The sequence below is a fragment of the Chinchilla lanigera genome, unplaced genomic scaffold, assembly GCF_000276665.1.
Source record: "Chinchilla lanigera isolate Chin_1 unplaced genomic scaffold, ChiLan1.0 scaffold00012, whole genome shotgun sequence".
NCBI lineage: Eukaryota > Metazoa > Chordata > Mammalia > Rodentia > Chinchillidae > Chinchilla > Chinchilla lanigera.
Window position 1 is genome coordinate 25,696,925 of NW_004955413.1, and position 19,235 is coordinate 25,716,159.

The 19,235-nt window shown below is 43.5% G+C and overlaps 1 protein-coding gene across 2 annotated transcripts in view; it reads left to right on the forward strand.

The window, feature by feature from the left end:
* Positions 1 to 19,235, forward strand: part of Grap2 (GRB2-related adaptor protein 2) — a 66,638-nt gene that overhangs the window by 5,101 nt on the left and 42,302 nt on the right. The window lies entirely within an intron of this gene.

Here is a 19,235-nt window from a genome sequence, read left to right on the forward strand (position 1 = left end):
AAACCGCTGAGAACTCTGTAGGAACTCAGTAAACAGTTAAGTAGATAGTTCTCTCATTAAATATGATTTTAAAGAAAAATCTTTTGAAATCACTAGGAAATTTTATTAGGGAAGTACACAAGTAGGGGAAAAAAAAAACCTGGCTTATTTGCAATTTGAGGTTTCTATTCATCACTGTTTGGTCATAGACTTTAGCCCTTTAGGGAACAAAATGGGAAGTGAGATAACTGAAAAGGTTCTCTTTCCCCAAATAGATTTGTTGTAATAATATGGATTATTAAATCAGTGATACTAGTAGGAGAATCATAACCATGCGTTAAATCTAAGAAACTTGTCAAATTTTAATACCTTAGGCCGGCGCTTTAAGTTGATTGTAAGTATATGGACAGCCACAGCATCTGAGCTCACCGGTGCTGGTCAGGTGGCTGTGGGGAAGGGTGTGTTCCTGACACACTTAACAAGCCGGTGAAAGCTGTGAAAACTGGTCCCAGGGGTAGAAAAGGCCTGTGCCTCCTACTTGTCTTCATTCACGCAACTTTACGCAAAAACTCCCCACCACCCATTCCTATCTGCTCAGCAAGAAAACTCTCCTTTTTCTAGACTGAACCTGATATTGCTGTAAGAGAGTTTGCTTGTGTTATCTCATTTGATCTAGCTGTGATCTTTGAGGTAGCTAGACCACATGTTTTACCTCTCATTTTCAGAGTGGGAAATGGAGCTTGAAGAGTTTACATGATTCGTTCGAGGTCATTTTGTGAACGTCTGGCAGCAGTGAGCCCCAAGCCCGGGAAGTTGTGACCGAGGTCCTTTCCCCACACTACTCTGAGCACAGCATTCGCAAGCGGTGGGAACCCTTAACGGGCTTCTGCAAATCTCAATTCTGAATCTCCTAAAAACTACCTCTGTGCCCTTGAACAAGTCACCTAGCTTCTCTGGGCCTCAGTTTCCTCTTTGGTCAACTGAGAGATCAGACTGCATGTTCTCTGAAGCCCTTTGCTTTTCTGTTTTCCAAAAACTGCCTACCCTGCTAAGAACAGTGGGAAATGATGTTTCTGCTACAGATGACAGGACCCTCCACCCTTCCCTGTAAATCCTAAAAGCCGGCATCCAATTCTTGTCGGATTTCCTTGCAGGATCCAAATCCTTTTAGAAACTATAAGTATCTCTCATGCTTTTGTGGGCTGCTTGTGTGTCATTCTGCTGGTTGCCTCATTTGCTGTGGGGCTGGCTATTTTATAGTGATAATATCTGACCCTGTGCTCTGCACTGGACCGACGTACCCCATCTTTTATTATCCCTCATAGGCAGTTCATAATGTGATATGAGAATAAATAATGCTGATGGGCTCATTGAAGACTGATAGATCCTTCCTTCCAAAGAGGTTATTCTTTCTGAAGGACACCAAGCCTTCCACCTGATTTTTCATTGTTAAGACATGTGTCCCGTAATGGCCTTGGCAGTTGGAGATTCATGAAAGCGCCTGCGGCTTTGGGCTCTGAGACTGCAAAAGGATGTAACTATCCCTCCCCTTGGCCCTGGGACTCTTCTGGCCAGGCACCGTTAGCAGGGACAGCGTAGCTACCTCAATAACCAAGAAGGTGGCCTCCTCAGTTCAGGGTTGCCAGCTGATAGTAGGAGATTGGGGCTCTGTTTCTCTATTTTTGCTTTCTAAGTTTTCTAAGTGGACTTTAGGCTGACAAGTGAGGTCATATCTACTTCTTACCAATAAGCGCATCATTGCTCCGTACCGTATCGAGTCCTTGGGCGTGGGAAGGGTAGTGTCCAGTGATGAGAGTGACGGAGCATGAACAAAGCTTCTGTGCTGCGTATTCTATTCTCAGCCTCGCGCATGACTCAGTGTGCTCCCTCCACTCCTGCGTCCTTGAGCAAAATTCTTCCATCCTTTAACGCACTGTACAGGAGACTTAGGAAGGTTCAAGCGTTTCTGCCCCCAAAGCATTTGCATATCATTGGCAAAATATAAATATGCAGCATCTCATTTGCAAAATACCTAACACAGTGCTTTCTTATTTAAACTAACTCATCCTGTGGAATTTTCTTTTCAATGCTGGGTATTGAATCCAGGGCCTCAGCATACCAGCCAAGTGCTGTACCACTGAACTGTATTCCCAGCCCTAGTATTTTTAAATAGATCACAGCCTGTTTTGTGGACAAGGACAAGATGATACTGTGACTTGACACTTGGTATCCTGTAAATATTCAAATAGGTAAAGAAGGAGAAAGTGTGAAGTCAAGGAATCCTTGAGTTGGAGGAAATTTCCCATACCCGGAGCAAGAAAAATGGAGCTTTTAGATAGTAGACTTAGTTTTTCTCTAGCATAGACATACAGCTTCCACGTTAAAATTAAGATGTAAGGAAATAAGATTTACTGTGGAGTTGACTTTGTCAGCTTATATTATTTCATAACATGAAGGGTCAATTCAGTGTTATTATCATCAAGAGAGTACGCTGTAATGCTTTGTCATGTAGATGCTATAAAAAATTACCTGTCTGGTTACTTTAATTCATCTTGTGGCTACCGTCAGCAGAAATTCCCTCCGTCCCTAACTGACAGGTACCCAGATGTACTGAGAACATTTAGGGTAATAAAAACAAAACATAATGAGGCCCTTTTCCCTGAGGAACTAACAATGCCCTGGGAAACTAGAACAGACAAAAGAAAATGCTACTGCCAAGCAAAATTCAGGGCAAGGAGATAACAGAGTAAGTGGCTCAAGGTAGAGATTTTAAAAGAGGGCTTCTTGGAGGAGGCACACCTGTAGGCAGAAGGAGACATCTTGGCAAAGAGATATAAACACATCCACAGGTTTTCACACCTTAAGGAAGTCACGGAGCGAACAGGGTCTCATCTGTCAAAGATGCCTATTTTACAAACAACAAAGAGTAAGAAGGCCATCATGAATTTTTTTCTTTCCAGATCCAGAAATTAAACCTCATGCCAGCAGGGCATGGTGGTGCACACCTGTAGTCCCATTACTCTGGGAGGCTGAAACAGGAGGATTGCAAGTATGAGACCAGCCTGGATAACTTAGTGACAGTGAGATGCTGTCTTTAAATTTAAAAATTTTTAAAGGGCTGGCAATACATGCATCTCAGGGCAAAGGCTCTGGGTTCAGATCCCACTGCTCTAGGAAAAAAGAAAAAAGTCTGCCCCTAGAAATGGGCCGTTCTTCCCTACTACAAATCATGCCCCTTTAAAGTCTTATTTTTCAAACATAAAAATCCTTGGTTCTTTAACCATGCCTGTGATTCAGCATTCATGCTGCCAGCAATTTAAGTAGTCATCTCTGGATGGACTCCAGTTTAAGACTCCTCTTCTATCTCGGTACCCACAATGGAACAGATCTCTCTGGGAGTTGTCTGACAATTCAGAACACCATGGCATAGTTTCTTCCCTTGATCTATACCCCATACTTCTATTAATATTGCCCATGATTACATTTGCCTTTTTGGCATTTATATCACATTGCTGACTCATACTGAAATTATGATTGCCTAAAACCCATGAGTTCCCATGCCTCACCATTAAGCCAGATCTTCCTCTTTCTATACTTACACAGTTCACTTTAAAAAAGATGACTTTAGGCACAGAGGTTTCAACATGATGACATTTATCCCTGTTAAACTTGACCACAATGATAACAACTTGTCAAAATATTCTAAAGCTAGTATATTAGCTCTCGCTTGCCAGCAGATGGATACTTATCTGCTGGTGGGGCAGAATAGCTGATCTCACATTGGATCCTGGCTATAAAAAGAGTTGGAATTCTATTCTTTCCTCTCTATCTATAAATCATCTGCAACTCTGGACAAATCTGCCTCTTTAGCCAAACTGGAAGGCCTCAATTTTCCCAAATGCAAAATAGGAACCAACATGAATTGTCGTTTTCTTCCCGAGAACATGCAACAATGAGGTAGACGTCTATAAGGCCCCAGAGAAATGTTACTCAGAGGTAGTATTTCATGAGAGGAGGAACAGTTTCTTTCAAAAAGATATGACTATATTTATCACTACATGTTATAGTTAATAGGCGTTCGTTTGTGCAACCATTTTAAAGATAGAGCTGGGAGATCTGATTTGGTGTTGCAATAACAACATGTGATGTTACTGTAATTTTTGCATAAAATTATTTGTAACTTGAGTAAATGCCATAAGGCATTTCTGCGTGGCAAGATTCATTGAAAATGATTCTCAAATTCTGTGAGTGCGTGTGAGTTAGGATTGGCTGCAGTGCAACCAGAGCTAAGTGCATAAAACCCCATATACTCTGTTGTGAATTCCCCATACACTCTGTCTCAATTCCTCGAGTCTCCAACGTGTCTGAGGATTGCATCCATTCTAGATTAGTAAGGAAATGGGGTCAGTATTGCATTGATATGGAAAGTAAAGGAACTGCAGTATTTTTAAACAATGAACTACACTATAGGAAAATCTAAAAATTAAGCAGCCCTTTTCTGCCCATCCCCTCCCCCACCTCCATCCTAACCCTACCGTCAGTAACACAGGGGTGGCAAAGACCTTGAAGTTGAGGTTTCCGTCAGACTTTTAGAGACCTCTGAAAGTCTTACCAAACTAGCAGCTCTTAGATTTTCACTCCCAGCCAAGGCAGAGAGCTCACGGGAAACTTGCATAATATTTACCATGTCAATCTAATTATAAATGCCCTATTTCAAAACATAACCTCATGAGCAGTTTTTCTCATTACAGAAAGGTGCAAGAAATATTCAAATTCTAGACTGTCATTCCAGTGCAAATTGTAATGTTGCTCTTGTGATCTTATTGAGTGCGGTAATCTCTCCTGACCTGTCACTAGTGACTGGGACCTTCAGCCCCCATAATTGATGTGACGACTGTGATCCCAGGGCCAGGAGAACCAGCACCACCTTGTAGCCTTTTAGAAGCAAGGATCCAAGTTCAATTCTCATCCTATGCACCAAAAGTAAAAAAACAAAGAAACTCTCAGGCCCTATCATCAAACCTCTAGAATCAGAACCTGAGCTTCAAAAGATTCCCCAGGTGATTCTTTGCATGATAAAGTCTTGGAATTACTGATCTAGGGGGAAGGGATTTCACCCCATTTTACCCATCATCTACCTTGTGTTCTTATAGAAAGTGCTCTGTATCTTTTTATAATGAACAAAGCTTACAAAATCCCATGTGACGTTTGTTAGGAGTGTGGAGTTGTTCAAATTTTACCACATTTCAACTGGAGATGGTGGCACATGCCTGTAATTACAGCACTCTGGAAGACTGAGGCAGGAAGATTGCAAGTTTGAGCCCAGCCTGGGCAACTTAAACAGCCTAGTAAGATCTGTCTTGAAATAAAAAATAGAAAAGAAACTGGCTTAGTGTAAAGGCTCCAGGTTCAATCCCCAGTACTGAAAAAAAAAACCAGATTAGAATATTTGCTATATATCCAGATCTTTTCAAAAGTACATGTAACAGGCTTTAACATTTTCTTGCTTTTCTGGGTTCTTGCTGAGCAGAGGTTCTCTCCCCGACTCCGCTCAACCCCCTCAAGGAAGACTGGCAATGCCAGGAGACGTTGGTTGTCATAATTTAGGCTGGGTAGAGGCCTGCCATCTGCTAAGAACCCTACAATGCATGGGATGGTCCCCACAATAAAGTCTTAACTGGCCCAAAATGTCAGTGGCAACAAAATTGAGAAACCCCGTTGTAAAGGTATATGGGTTCTAGAGAAGTATCCCCACTGCCATGCGATCATGAATAGTAGGATGCTGTAGGGAAAAGGCCTGAGTGGCCTGAGTGATGGGGGGGCCTCTCCAGGGGGAGCAGGAAAATGAGCCTCCTGCCAGTGGGTACGGGAGAGCTCTAGGGAACGCAGTTAACAATGCTGTGTGCACATTCAGCTTAGGTAACAGGGCTGGGGGTCAGGGGTGAGCTACAGGAGAGCTGCGGAGCAGGGAGCTGTGGGCTTGAACGAGAGAGCAAGGAGGCTCCCGCCTTGAGTAGATTCTAGTTAAGATCTCCAAATCATATAAAGCCTGAAACATCAGAAAGTCTTTCTGGTATTAGCATAGGAGTACCTGGCTGGATTTCAGGGAAATCTGGTAAGAAGTGACTCAGGAGCAAGACAAAATCCCACTCACAGGAACTGGGACGCCTCTGAAGCAGGCCAGCTGCTGCAGGGTCAGCAGAGAGTGTTCAGCTCCAGTGAGCTTCTTAAATCCCTCCCCGGCACAGAAGGGCTTAGTGCTGAGTCTACAGTCCGCTCAGCTAGCAGTAAGGGTCAAGTGCTCCCGGCGACGGAGAAAGGTGGCCAAGAAGCGAGGCAGGTCCCAACCCTGGCCGTGCAGAACCACCAGTAAGAGCGGGAGTAGAACTTGAGAGGTCCTGTGGGCCATTCCTCTCCTGCAGGGCACCTAACTCATTTCAGAGAGATTATCTACACTTCAACTTTAAAATTTCTAGAGAAAGATTTCTTAAGGAGCCACCAGTGCTTTCTAATCCATCAAAAGCACCAACCACTTCTCCATTCCTGACCCTCCGTCCCCTTCACTGCGATCGAAGCTGGCTTTCTTCCACCCTTCCCTGTCACACGGCGCACTTTCTAACATTCCTGGAAGGCAAGTGACACCGGCACCCTCTGCCACTGCAAATGTCCCTTCCCAGGGGACAGAATCTCATCCACATTTAGCACATGGTCCTAAGAGTCTCTCTCCAAACTTTCTCAGCCTCTGGGTCTGCTCTCATGCCTCCGCCCTGTGATAGTCACCCCCAAAATGTATTTATGAAAAGTACACTGTGTGCAGACTGCCCTTTTGACCACTGAAAGCAAAGAAGAGAGAATATAAAAGAATATTCACAGCTTTGTTGGTTTTTTGTTACTCCCTAGCTTTCTCCCAAGAGCTGTCGATCTTGGCTGGGTTTATAGTTTAGTCGAAGCGATGGTCCTTAGGCTAAGTTCTATTGAAACATTTTGGTTGTCCTGCAGATGTTTTCTCTGTGACCCTCACCTCCGGACAAAAGTATACATGGTCACATAAAATAGCTCTGATGTGAATTTAGCAGTAAATAAACCTGGAACAAATGCATTGTTCAGTTCAGAGAAAGCAGCCTACTGCTATGTGGATGTTGTTTCAAATGAGCGGCAAGGGATTTATTCAACTGGATTCACTCACTTTGCTGCAACTGGATTAATTTCGTTTCACATCATGTCTCTAAGTAGGAAAGTAAACTGATTTGCAGCAAGCTAAATGAATATGTTGATGCCTCCAACGTCAGTAAGATTTATTCCTGATAGATCATGGTGATAATGGTGTCCTGGTTGTTTTCCTTTCTAGAAAGCAGCTGCCAGAGTGCACCACTTTAGGACATGCTTTGAAAAACAATGTATTAACGTTACAATAGATAGGGTATTTTATATGAGCGAGAAGACAGACGTGTCAAATGAGACCCTCCCTTTCTAGGTAGGGAACCAGTTCTTTGCTCCCCAATATTATAAAAAAATCATCTTTTGGGGCTGGGGATTTAGCTCAGCGGCAAAGCGCCTGCCTGGCAAGCGCAAGGTCGTGAGTTCGGTTCCCGGTACCAGAGAAAAACCAAAAAAAAAAAAAAAAAAATCATCTTTTTCTACACCTATGTTCTGAAATTTTATTTTAGTTCATTTATTGCAATCCTGGGGGTCTGAACCCAGGGCCTCCCCCCACCCTAAGCTATACTCCCAGCCTCCCTTATTTTTCCCCAGATCTTTTTTAATTTTTACTTTGAGACGGCGTCTCACTAATTCCCTTAGTTGCCCACACTGGGCTCAAACTTCTGGGCCCTCCTCTCTTGGCTTCTCAGAGTGCTGGGATGACAGGCATGCTGAAATGTTTGAATTGCTCAAGATGTACAGCCAGCCAGGTGTGGTGGCGCATGCCTGTTTCTCGGCACTAGGGAGGCTGAGGCAGGAGAATCACCCTGAGTTTGAAGCCAGCCTGGGCTACATAGTGAGTTCAAGGCCAGCCTGCACTACATAGTGAGACTGTCTCAAAAAAAAAAAAAAAAAAAAAAATGAAGATGTACCACTAGCCCCACAGGTGGCTAAACAAGCACTGAGTATGTGCTTGCTGTGTGCCCCCATGGAGCTGAGCACCACCACCTCTGCCTTGCTCCAGTTCTCCCTTTTGCTGCACATTTATTTTTTTCTTCTATATCACTGTTTCCAAAGCCACAATCTCTCCATCCTCCTGGGACTCTCAGTCTCTGTCTAGGTTGGAGCTCTCCCCTTTCATTGCTGACTCTATCCTGGCTTGTGCTTCTAACACAAGGCTGCTAGTGGAAATTTTTCTGATTTCTATAGCTGGTAGGTTCTGTAACTAGTAGTTACTTTCAAAGGAAATAGCTAGTGGAGACGAGCCTGTGGTGTCACAGGACTGATGTACGGAGCAAATGTAATAATGGCTATAAAAAAGCAATTTGTAAATGGCAACATACTCTCCAAAAGGAAATTGTGACTCTATTATATGACTTTGGGGTTTAAAAGGCAGCTGAATGATATATAAAAATTTAGCAAGGCTCGGTAACATAGGTGAAATAGAAAATTAGACAATTTGGGGCTCTGACCCTTCCATCAATAAGCTAGAAGCTTCTCAACATTTTTTTTACAGCTAAAACATGTCCATGAAGTTGAGAACACGATCTCATACACTCGGTTCCAAACACTTCGCCTGCTTGCCGTTCTGGAACAAGGTTTCACTCCTGCTTCAACTCCCCTATACCTCCCACCACCTTCTAAAACCCCAGCCCACCTTCAAGGGCCAGCCTTAGCCCCATACCCTATTTCTCGCCCTGCCCAAATATAAGGAGTCTCTCTCTCCTAGAGACTTATTTATGACCATCTTATGCAAGAATGGTCCTGCAAGTGTGACCCTCCCTGAATCAACTAGGAACTCTTGGCAGGAAAGGGTGCCTCAGTATCTGCGGCAGCCCCGACAGAGGTTCCTGTACCACTGGGAATGGAAGTGAAGAAAGTGACAGCTCCGATCACAGGGTCTTAAAGAGAAAGGAGAAAATCCTAGGACCGGGGATATAGCTCAGTGGCACAGCACCTGCCTGGCAGGCATGAGGTCATGAGTTTGATTCCTAGTACCACAAAAAGAAAATCCTGTAGACCACCTATGAAAGACTCATCCTAGAAGCTGGTCTCAGATTTGGAAAAGTCCTCACTTAAGCAACTGGAATGGAACAGAAGCTACTAAATAGACAAATAAAAATCCTATGAGGAATGGGTTTGTTACTATTACTCTTTGAACTCTGCCTCTCTCTGTCTCTGTCTCTCTCTCTCTCTCTGTATGTGTGTACTGGGGTTGGAACCCAAGGCCTTTGCTCTGAGCTACATCCCCAGTCCCCTTTTTACTTTTTATTTTGAGATAAGGTCTTGCTAATTTGCTTAGTTGCCCAGGCTGGGCTCAACCTGGCAATCCTCCTGCCTCAGCCTCCCAGAGCCCTGGGCCTACAGGTATATGCCACCATGCATGTCTGGCTACTGTGTATTTTTCTGTATTGTTGTACACTTTTTATTGAACACAAAAACAAGCACTTCTGATCTGAAAGTTAAATAAGTTTTTTGGAACTTGATTTTCAGCCTAGGAGTTTTCTTACACTGTCCTTTGAATTATAAAAGTCATTCGTTGCTTCCCAGCTTCGATGTAGTTTAGCTACTGAATACGGTACCCTGTGAAATGGCGACAGATGCAGGTTGCATAGCACCCTTACTGAAAAGAATTTGTGCAGAGGGTGAGGCTTGCAGAGGAGGAAACACAGCACTTTTTTGCACAGAAAAAAAAAATCCTTGAGCTGCTTTATTATTTTAATCAGTTGGCAAGGTGGAAATGTTTGGAGTTTTTGTTGGTTTTTGCCAGGTAACTTTTTAAGGAATCATCTCTAAAATAACTAACCATGCAACTATTGCCAAATACATTAGATGTGTTCAATAAATGGTTTTAGAGATTTCCAACAGAAGATAACTTCAGTCATTTCAGCAAGCAATGGGTACTTTCCATTGCTTCTCTTTGCTGTTCACTAGAAAGCACTTTATTAAAAAAAAAGAAAGAAAGTTGGGGAAAGATCAGGCAGTGTTATGGAAACTGCATTATTGCGAGCAGATAGTAATTATGCTGGTAGTGATGTGATCCACACTCATCTGAGGGATTTCTTGTTAGCGTGGATTAAAGCCGTGTTGTTACTGTAATAAAGGATTGGCCAGGAGCCCTCGCCTCATGCCAAGCTCTGGCTTATCGATGGCTTCTGCTCTTTCCCCTGCAGCCCAGGGGCTTTCTCCTGCTAATTCCTAATTCTTTGTGATGCAGTCCTGGCACCAGCCCCCACCCTCAAACTCCAGCCAATTCCCTTACAACGCACCTTCTCCATTTTACCTGCCTGACATTTCTTGCTCTGAGACTCTACTCCTTAGAATCAAGAGTTTTCAGTGAGTTAAAAAGGGAAGTATAGAATTATGAAGCTCTATAAGTATTTTCAGTATCCTTGTAGACTTAAATAAGAGCTCTTGTACAAAACTCCTGGAACACCTCAAGGTATGCTAATTTTTCTTCTCTCTTTGATTGAACTGTTGACCTTCGGGCTGCAGAACTAGTTATTACCTCAGGTGTGTTTGGAACTATGCTTGCCCCAACTGTTCTAAAATGTAATTAGCATCACCGCTGCGCTGTTGTAGAAGCCCATCACCTGGGGCCGGGATCTCGTTAGACAGCACAAATCCAGCAGAATGGTGAATGCTCCATGCTCAAAAAATATCTCTAAGAAAAACCCATGGCACTGAGCGAAAAGTTAACACTGGTGATTTCATGGGTCCCCTCTTGCCCACGTGTTTGATTTGTACAAGGATCCAAACATAGAAAGATTTGTGGTTCTTCTGTTTAAAAAAAAATGAAAGCAATTCTGTTTTCTCGGAACTCTGCTTATGCGACGTGGCTGTTGTCACAGCTCTGGGTCAACCAAACACCAAATAATACCTTCTATAGCTCTGGCTTTTTCCCTCCCGAGACATGCAGAGCATTTTAAGGCGTTATTCCATTTATTCTGCAACCGCAGGTGGTGTGGAGAGTGAATGTGGAACCAGTTTTTGGAGACCAAGGCCCAGCAAGTCACTACAATTCCTGGGTTGTTCACACTCTTCCTCAGCGCTCCTCACCTCTTTCATTATACAAAAGCTCTTTATTTTCTGATTTGAAAACCTCTTTGTGCCGCCTAGTTAGTTCAGAACCTGCTCCTAAATTAGGGATCAATCCCAAATATTAGGAAAACTTGTATGAATAATAATGAAGTTCTGCATTGCTGGGATCCCCAAAGGTTATCTTTCCTAGTTCACTAGAGGACATTTTGGATGCTGCAGCTATTCTTGGGGTAGTCGGAAGCACCAGGAAAAGAGCTTGTGTGACGGCCGTTCACCTCGTTTGTAAGACTCATGCTTTAATGCCCAGAGTTGTATTATACAAACAATAACTTCTCATTATGATAATAACATTTTCCCTTAATTGCAAAAATATTTCTGACCTGAATTTATTTTTGTCATGGCTGTGCAAACAAGCAGAGTCTTGTTTGCCTCTACGATATATTAATAATGTATTAATTAGCTTCCTGGTGCTGCCCAAACAAGAAACGGAAAGGATTTATCTAAATCATGAAAACTGAAATGAAGCTAATTCTTTGTTAATTATATTTTAAGGGAAGTCTCTGAATTAAGTAGGGCAACAAGATTTAGGCCTAACTTTTGAGAGAAGATGACAGAAAACATGATCAGCTAACAAAACATTTATGTAGCACCTATTGTGTAGGAACTCTGAAAAGCCAAGGAGACTAAGATATAAAGATGTAACATCTCTTGGGGGCATTGACCCATCCACCAACAAGCTAGAGGCTTCCCAGCACTTTTTACAGCCATAAAATTGGCCAATTTAGTTTTATGGTCATTGTTAAGAGGGAAGGTGGTATAAGCATTTTGATTTAGCATCAATTAACTTAAAAATAGTACATTGAGCCATTTTAAATTGACAGCATCTGACCATTATTTTTTTTACCCCAAAGTGGCAATTTCATACGATTCAACCTGGTGTGAGGGTACTCTGGCCATACTGTACCAGCTCCTAAAACATTATACTTTTCATTTTCTTTTTATTTCTTAAACTAAATGGTTCACTTCAAGCTGCAGTTATCATTTTTAGAACAACCAACAATGAAGGATAAAGACAGGTCAGAGACTTGACTCCTGTTTTTTATATTTATTTATTTATTGGTGTAGACTCATAAATAATGTATAGTTAGTGGGTTTAAATTTTTTTATTGTATTAAGCCCTTCTCTTGACTCTATTCGGAGTCACTGTCCCCCTGTTCCTCGTCCTTCACGTGTGACATTCCCCAGCTCAGTCTTCAAGCAAAGAGATGTCATCTTTATGCAGAACCATCCTCTCCATTCCCACCTATTGTACAAGATACTTGATTGCAGAACACTCCTTCTTTTTTTGAAATATTGCCCCATGGAAATTAAATTTAACTTCCAGCTTTGCCAGCCTGTCCCTGATTTACAGGTTCCTGGGCAGTCAGAACAGTTGGTCATACACACATTCTGCTAAATCTGTTCACCTCGCTTCTTCAACCTTAGCATGTATTTACTAAGCACCTATTTTGAGCAAGCATTGAGTAGGACCTCTGGCAAATATGAAATTGCACCGATAAAAGTGAATGCATTCATATAAATGCAAGTTTCAGCTGTTTATTGAGCGGTCTCAGCCCTTGACGTATATTAATCTATCCAATCTTATCTAAGAGGATGGGTACTATTGTTATGTCTATTTTAAAGATGAGAAAATTGAGGCCAAAGAGGGTCAGTGAACTCCTAGAACTCAAACCCTTCACTAAGGTGTCTATAAGGTACCTGATTATTGTGGGGATGTTAAAAAGCAGTTGCTAAACCAGACACTGTGTTGTACGCCTGTCATCCCAGCACTGAGGGAGGCTGAGGCAAGAAGATTGCAAGTTTGAGTCCGGTCTAAGGCACTTAGCAAGACTCTGTCACCAAAAAAAAAAGGCTGAGGATGTAGCTCAGTGGTAGAGCACTCCTGGACTCGATCCCCACCACCAAAAGAAGCAGACACTCTTCCCAGACCCTGAACTCAAAGTGTGACAAATTATCAGTGCTTTCTAATGCTGCAAGAGAGTAACATTTTATTCTTTTTGAGACAGGATGTTACCATACAGTTCAGGATGGGCTTGAACTCACTACGTAGCCCAAGCTGGCCTGGAACGCAAAGTGATCCTCCTGCGTCAGCCTCTGGAGTGCTGGGATTACAGATGTGTGCCCCCACACCCAGAGAGAGAGTAACTCTTAACCAGGGTGGAGTGGTGTCTCATGTCGGAGGCCACTTGCAGTTGGGACCCTGTCCTCACGAGGGCCCACCTGGCACTGGGCCCCCAGCACATGCAGGGACGTGCATACTGCCTGACCTATTCTTGCAGAGTCACATCTCACCCCAAATCTTACCACCACCCCACCGAGGTCCAGGCACTATCTAGAAAACGATCGCCCCCTCTTCCCGTTATGCCTGGTGTGCGAACACTGATAACACATCTAAATTCAAAGAAACTAAACAAGTCGTCTCAGTCAACCTGAAAAGACTGGTGACTCATTCACACCCTCCTCACAGACTCCTGCAGGAGCCCTGCTTCTCCTGAACTGCACCCCTCTCCTCCGCCCCAGGCCTCCGGCAGAGCGCAGCCCCCTGCTTGATCCCCCTCCCTTCGCCGTCAGATGAACACTGGTTTTCTGTGCTTGAGAATCATCGAAGTTGCCTTAGAGATGCGCACAGTGAGCTGCCCCTGTTCTGTGCTGACTGTGACCCCACCATGTTTGCCCCCGAGGCAGGCTAAACAAGGTTGCCTTGCAAAAAATAACAGGAAAGAAGATGCTGGCTCGTCAGCCTGCAGAGTAAGTTCCATCACTCTGGAGGTAAAATCATAATATTTAAATATGACTGGATTTATGTCAGGTCTTATAAATGCACGTACACATGCGGATGCTGAAACCGTGTAGCCCTGACAGCCCAAAGCAAAACAAAATAAGACAACCTACTGTCTCATTAGAAAGACAAGGCCTGCTAGACCAACTCATCTGAACAAAGAACAGAAACATGAGCACCGTGATTCACGTCAACAGTCCCCGATACTCGGAGGCAGAGGCAGGAGGATCACTTGAGACCAGGATTTCAGGGCAATATAGTAAGACGCTGTCTCAGACAAAAAAGTGTGCTCTGACTTTTGTATACACACATACACACTCACATTAGTGTAATAAAGACCACAAAAGAGCTAGATGCCCCAGCAAAAACAGGCTATTAGTATATCCAGACTTTAATATTTAACACATGAACTTACTAAGCTTTCTTTTTGTTTGTTTGTTTTTCCAGTACTAGGGATTGAACTCATGACCTTGTGCTTGCCAGGCAGGCGCTGTGCTGCTGAACTAAATCCCCAGGCCCTTACTAAGGTTTGTTGAGTTTAAACCTACTGTAGGTTTAAACTCAACAGAATAGGTAAGAGCAAGGGGACAGAAACCAGCCAGCCTAGGTCATAACTTTAGCTCTACCATTCACCAGCTCTGTGGCCACAGCAAGTTACTGAACCACTCTGTGCCTCAATTTCCTCACCTGTAAAATGGGAATAATAAAATTAAAACAAACTTGCATGGGTTCACTGTGAAGATTAGATACTGGAGAAAGCCTTCAGTAACAATGCCCGATTCTGAGTAAGCCCGCTACATACGAAGTTATTCCCGAGGGTGACTTGAAATGGATCCTCACATCCCAGCAGAGAACCAGTGAGCTCTTTTTTTAATTTTTAGCTTTAATCTTTGAAGTGCTTGAATCTCATCGCTCATCTTTTGTGTTCATGGAGGAGGAGCTGTTTAGCCATCCTTGGAGCACAATCTTTCCTTTCATTAAAAACCATTAAGTCTCTTCAAGTTTCTCTTCTGCGGTAAATGATCCAGATTACTTAATGGGTCTGTTTTACATGCTTTAATCATTTATTTGAACTTCTCAACCATCTCCAGATGTGCTACACAGAGAAACATTGTCAAGGAAAATGTGATTTTGAAATTCCTTATCATCTGCGGCCCATTAGCTCAAATGTTTGAAACTCGCAGTTCTTAAGAGTGAAGTTGTACTCTTTATCACATTGGTCAGATGGTTCCTTTCTTTCATATTGCCAAAGCCACCTAGTTCTCAGATGAATAGTTCAACACAAACCAAACCAGAAGAGACCAGAAGCTATTCATTCAACATTTATTGAGCACCTGCTGTGTGCCGGACACGGATGTATGGGCTGAGATTACAAATAAGCTACTCTCTACTTCAAGGAGTCTACACCTTGGAAGGAAAGATAAAGAAACGCACAAATCATTTCAAGTGCCTCTCTACTACTCACTCTACTTGACGTGAGCAGGTGAGGTAGGATACCATGTGGCAGAGAGAGGGCTAAGCTCAGAGAAGGCTTTATAGAAAGCATGACTATCGAATCCTATTAAAGGATGGTGATAGCACCAGGCATGGTGGCACACGCCTGTAATCCCAGCACTTGGGAGGCTGAGGCAGAACAATAGTTGCGAGTTTGAGACCAGCCTGGACTATGAAGTGAGCTCAAGGCCAGCCTGAACTGCATAGCAAGACCCTGTCTGAAAAAGAACCCCCCGCCAAAAAAATTGGTGAGAATTATGGAGAAAGAGAATATTCAAGGAAGAATAGATGCCTGTTGGCATTTGCACATGCAATGGCCAAGTAACCTTTCATGGGTGGAGCTGATACGTCTGGGGCCCAGGGACCAGTCAGGGAACGGATGCACACACTACTCAGGTCAGCTAAGATCAGGCCCAGAAGCCTGCACTTCATGCTACGGGTATGGGGAGCTGCCGGAGGGGTAGAAACAGAGGTGGCACAGTGTGAGGTCACAGATGTGTGTTACACGAGTCACTCTGGAAGCCATGTACAGGGGAGATGGGAAGCGTGTGAGCCTATACGCAGGGAGGAGAGGAGGCTGTTGGGGCCAGGGAGGAAGCCTTGCTGTAGGCAGAGATGATGGAAAGAAGGGCATCGTTTTAAGGGAGGGGTGCAGAGGAAATTCCAGATTTATGGGGCAAACAATCCTGCCAAGCAGTGCCATAATTGTACAGAAAGACAAGTTGGCATAGATCCACCTCCCAGAAAGGCCCTCAAACACACAAGTCCTGCTGAAGGTCAGTAGGGAAGGTCAACTTCATGTACAAAGAGCCATCTATGTATTTCTTACTAGCTGTGCCATTTTAAATGCCCGTTAATATATGTGATATATCTGAACTAGCACAGTATTCAGGTAGGCATCTTCATTTTCTAGCATTAAGTTTTCAAATACAGTAAGACAGTTACCAGAATTGCAGTTACTTATGCCTGGCACAGTGTGTGTCTATTTATTTATTATATGCCCCACACACACTCACACTAGAAAATAAACTCTTCAGTATCAGAGACTTCATCTCCTTTGTCCCCATGGGCATCCCCAGCACCTAAAACCATCTTTGACTCCTGCTACTGAATCATATTTGTTGAGTAAAGGAATAAATTTCCACGTGGGGGAAAAGAAACAGCCATTGGTTTCACTAATGAGGGAAGAAAAGGAGGAAAAAACACAACAGCAAACAAAACCCGGTTTAAAACAGTTTTTTACAAAAAGATCCAATTTGCAAAAAATGGAACTGAAGTTTAAAAGCTATTTTTCTCCCTGCAGCTCTACTTCTGGGAAAATCACAGCTGCCGGCTTAGATGATGGTTTTAACTGCCCAGTTACAAATTCCGCACAGTTGTACATACTGGCAGAGCTCCGCTTCCTTAAATGCCGTTGGATCAGTAAGGAAATGGTGATTTTCCTTATTGATTTAATGCCAGTTTCTCTTTTGTGAAAAAGCCTGTGTGCCGCTTACTGGCGCAAATACCACGAAACTGAACACTGGGGCCCAGAAATTAAGTAAATCACTCATGTTCCTCACAGGCCATGTGATACGAAACCATTTCTGCTTTCAGCCTGGAGTGTTCAATCATTCTCCCTTTAAACTTAGCAGAGTGATTATTCCTCCTGGAGGATGGAACATATGCTCCTTTTGATCTGTGAAATAGCTCATTCCTGGATGAACTTTAAGCTCCCAAGAAAAGCATGTAAAATACTGTTTGTGACTCGCAGGAGAAATGTTTCACATTCTCATTACCCCAAAATGGTCACACCAAGCTATTCTCTCCAAGGTTCCTTTTTCTTCAAGAGGAGAAAAGAAAGAGCTTTAGGCCACAGCATTAGGGTGATGATGATGATGATGATGACGATGATGACAGCACTGACTATCATTATTCTCAATAGCAGAAGCAGCAACAGTGTAATCATGCCTTCCATGCATTTTACTTAATAATCTCAGAGAGATGACAATGTAGAGAAAACAATTCAATAAATGGCAAATATTTACCTTGAAGTGGACACTGCAAACTCTGTAGACTGCAAAGAAGGAAGCAGCTTGGCTCCTACTCTCTGGGGCTTTACAAATTATCTGGAGAAGCAAACCATAAACGCAAAGTGAAATTAACAGTCATCAGTGAATCGCTCGGTCAATAAGAGCTACACACGGAACCATCAGAAGGGGATGGTTCAGACAGTAAGCCTAAAGGAGGTGGACTTGAATTGGAGTTGGACCTTTGGGGGTGGGAACTAGAACGAAAAAGGTAGAGCAATGGCACCTTCCACGGACATCTTGCTAAGTGTCCCGTTTGGCTGAGATGGGGGCTATGGCTGGGAGGGGTGGAGATAGATTGGGGGTGACCTTGAATGCCACTCTAAGGACAATGAACTTGGTTGTAAAAGTAAAGTGAGTTTTTAAACATAAAGAATATGAGATGAGGAGTGCTTTAGAGAAAATAAATCCAGCAGGGACCAGTGCTGTGAATTAATTGGGAGTGGTGGGTATATTTGAGATAATGAGACCCTGACTCAGGCTGGGGAGAGTGGGATATCTCCATCACGCAGTGCATCCCTATAAATACTTCTTACGGATTCATATAAATTTGTGCCTCAGAGGGCCTAACTGCCTCATCACTATAAGATAGTGATGCTATGATCATGTGTGCTGTCTGGGACTGCCCCCTTTTAGGGCCTTACAGTTTCAAATGGAATAGGCTGAGGTGTAGGCTACCTACATAGAGACCACATAGACTGTAAACGCGGGAAGGTGCCTTGGAGCCCCAAAGCCCCATCTTCTCAACGCTCTGAAAAAGAAACCAGTCCTTGCTCCGACTCACACTACTTCTGAATGACTGATTCAAGGCAGGGCCTCAGCTCTTTGCTGCACTCCAGCAAGCTTCCAGGGTGGGCCAAATTCTACTTGGAGGTGCACGCGTACAGATTCTAGGGCAATCCAGAAGCGTTTTGGACAAGTGAAAGAATTCCTGGTTATTTCTTGGCCCTCACGGAGACAAGCAAAGCTCCCCCTCCCTGACCGCCCCAGGTCCAAGCCCTGCCTGATTCCCCACTTCTTCTCTGCCAGCTTCCTGCCTCACTGCTTTCTTGAGGGGCCCTTTTGTTTCCTGTGACTTGCATTGATTGTGCTGTGCTCTTTGGCTGGAACCCTTGATGTCCCCAGTTTAGGCCTTACCAGGAGACCTTCAAGGACTCTGCCCTCCCTCAGGTGGACTGATGTCTCTCTCCTTGGAGCTCCGTGCTGCCCTGCACAAAACTCTGCCCCTGTACCTCCAGAATGTCTTATGTGTCTGTGTCTCACTCCTCAACTGAGGGGAGGGGCTGTAGGTGTGGGTCATTTTAGACTCAGCATCTAACACCGTGCTTGGCATCCACTAGACATTCAAATATTGAATGAATGAATGAATGAATGAATGAATGAACAATAGTTACCTATTAGTGCCTTCTCAGTGCATTCATTCACTTCATAAATATTTATTACCCTTAAATTTCAAAATAAACCTATGCACTCAAATTCCAAATTATGCATGCATAAATTATGTATGTGGAGTGTTAACAGGCACACGCAGCAGAGAGCTTGTGCATATCTACAAATACCAGAGCTAGCAAAGGCAGTAAACTGTGTGCCAGATGTCCCTGAAATTTACAAAGAACCGAGAACCAAAAATGACAGTTAGCTCCGTAAGCCCAATAAAAGGGAAAAAGAAAAAA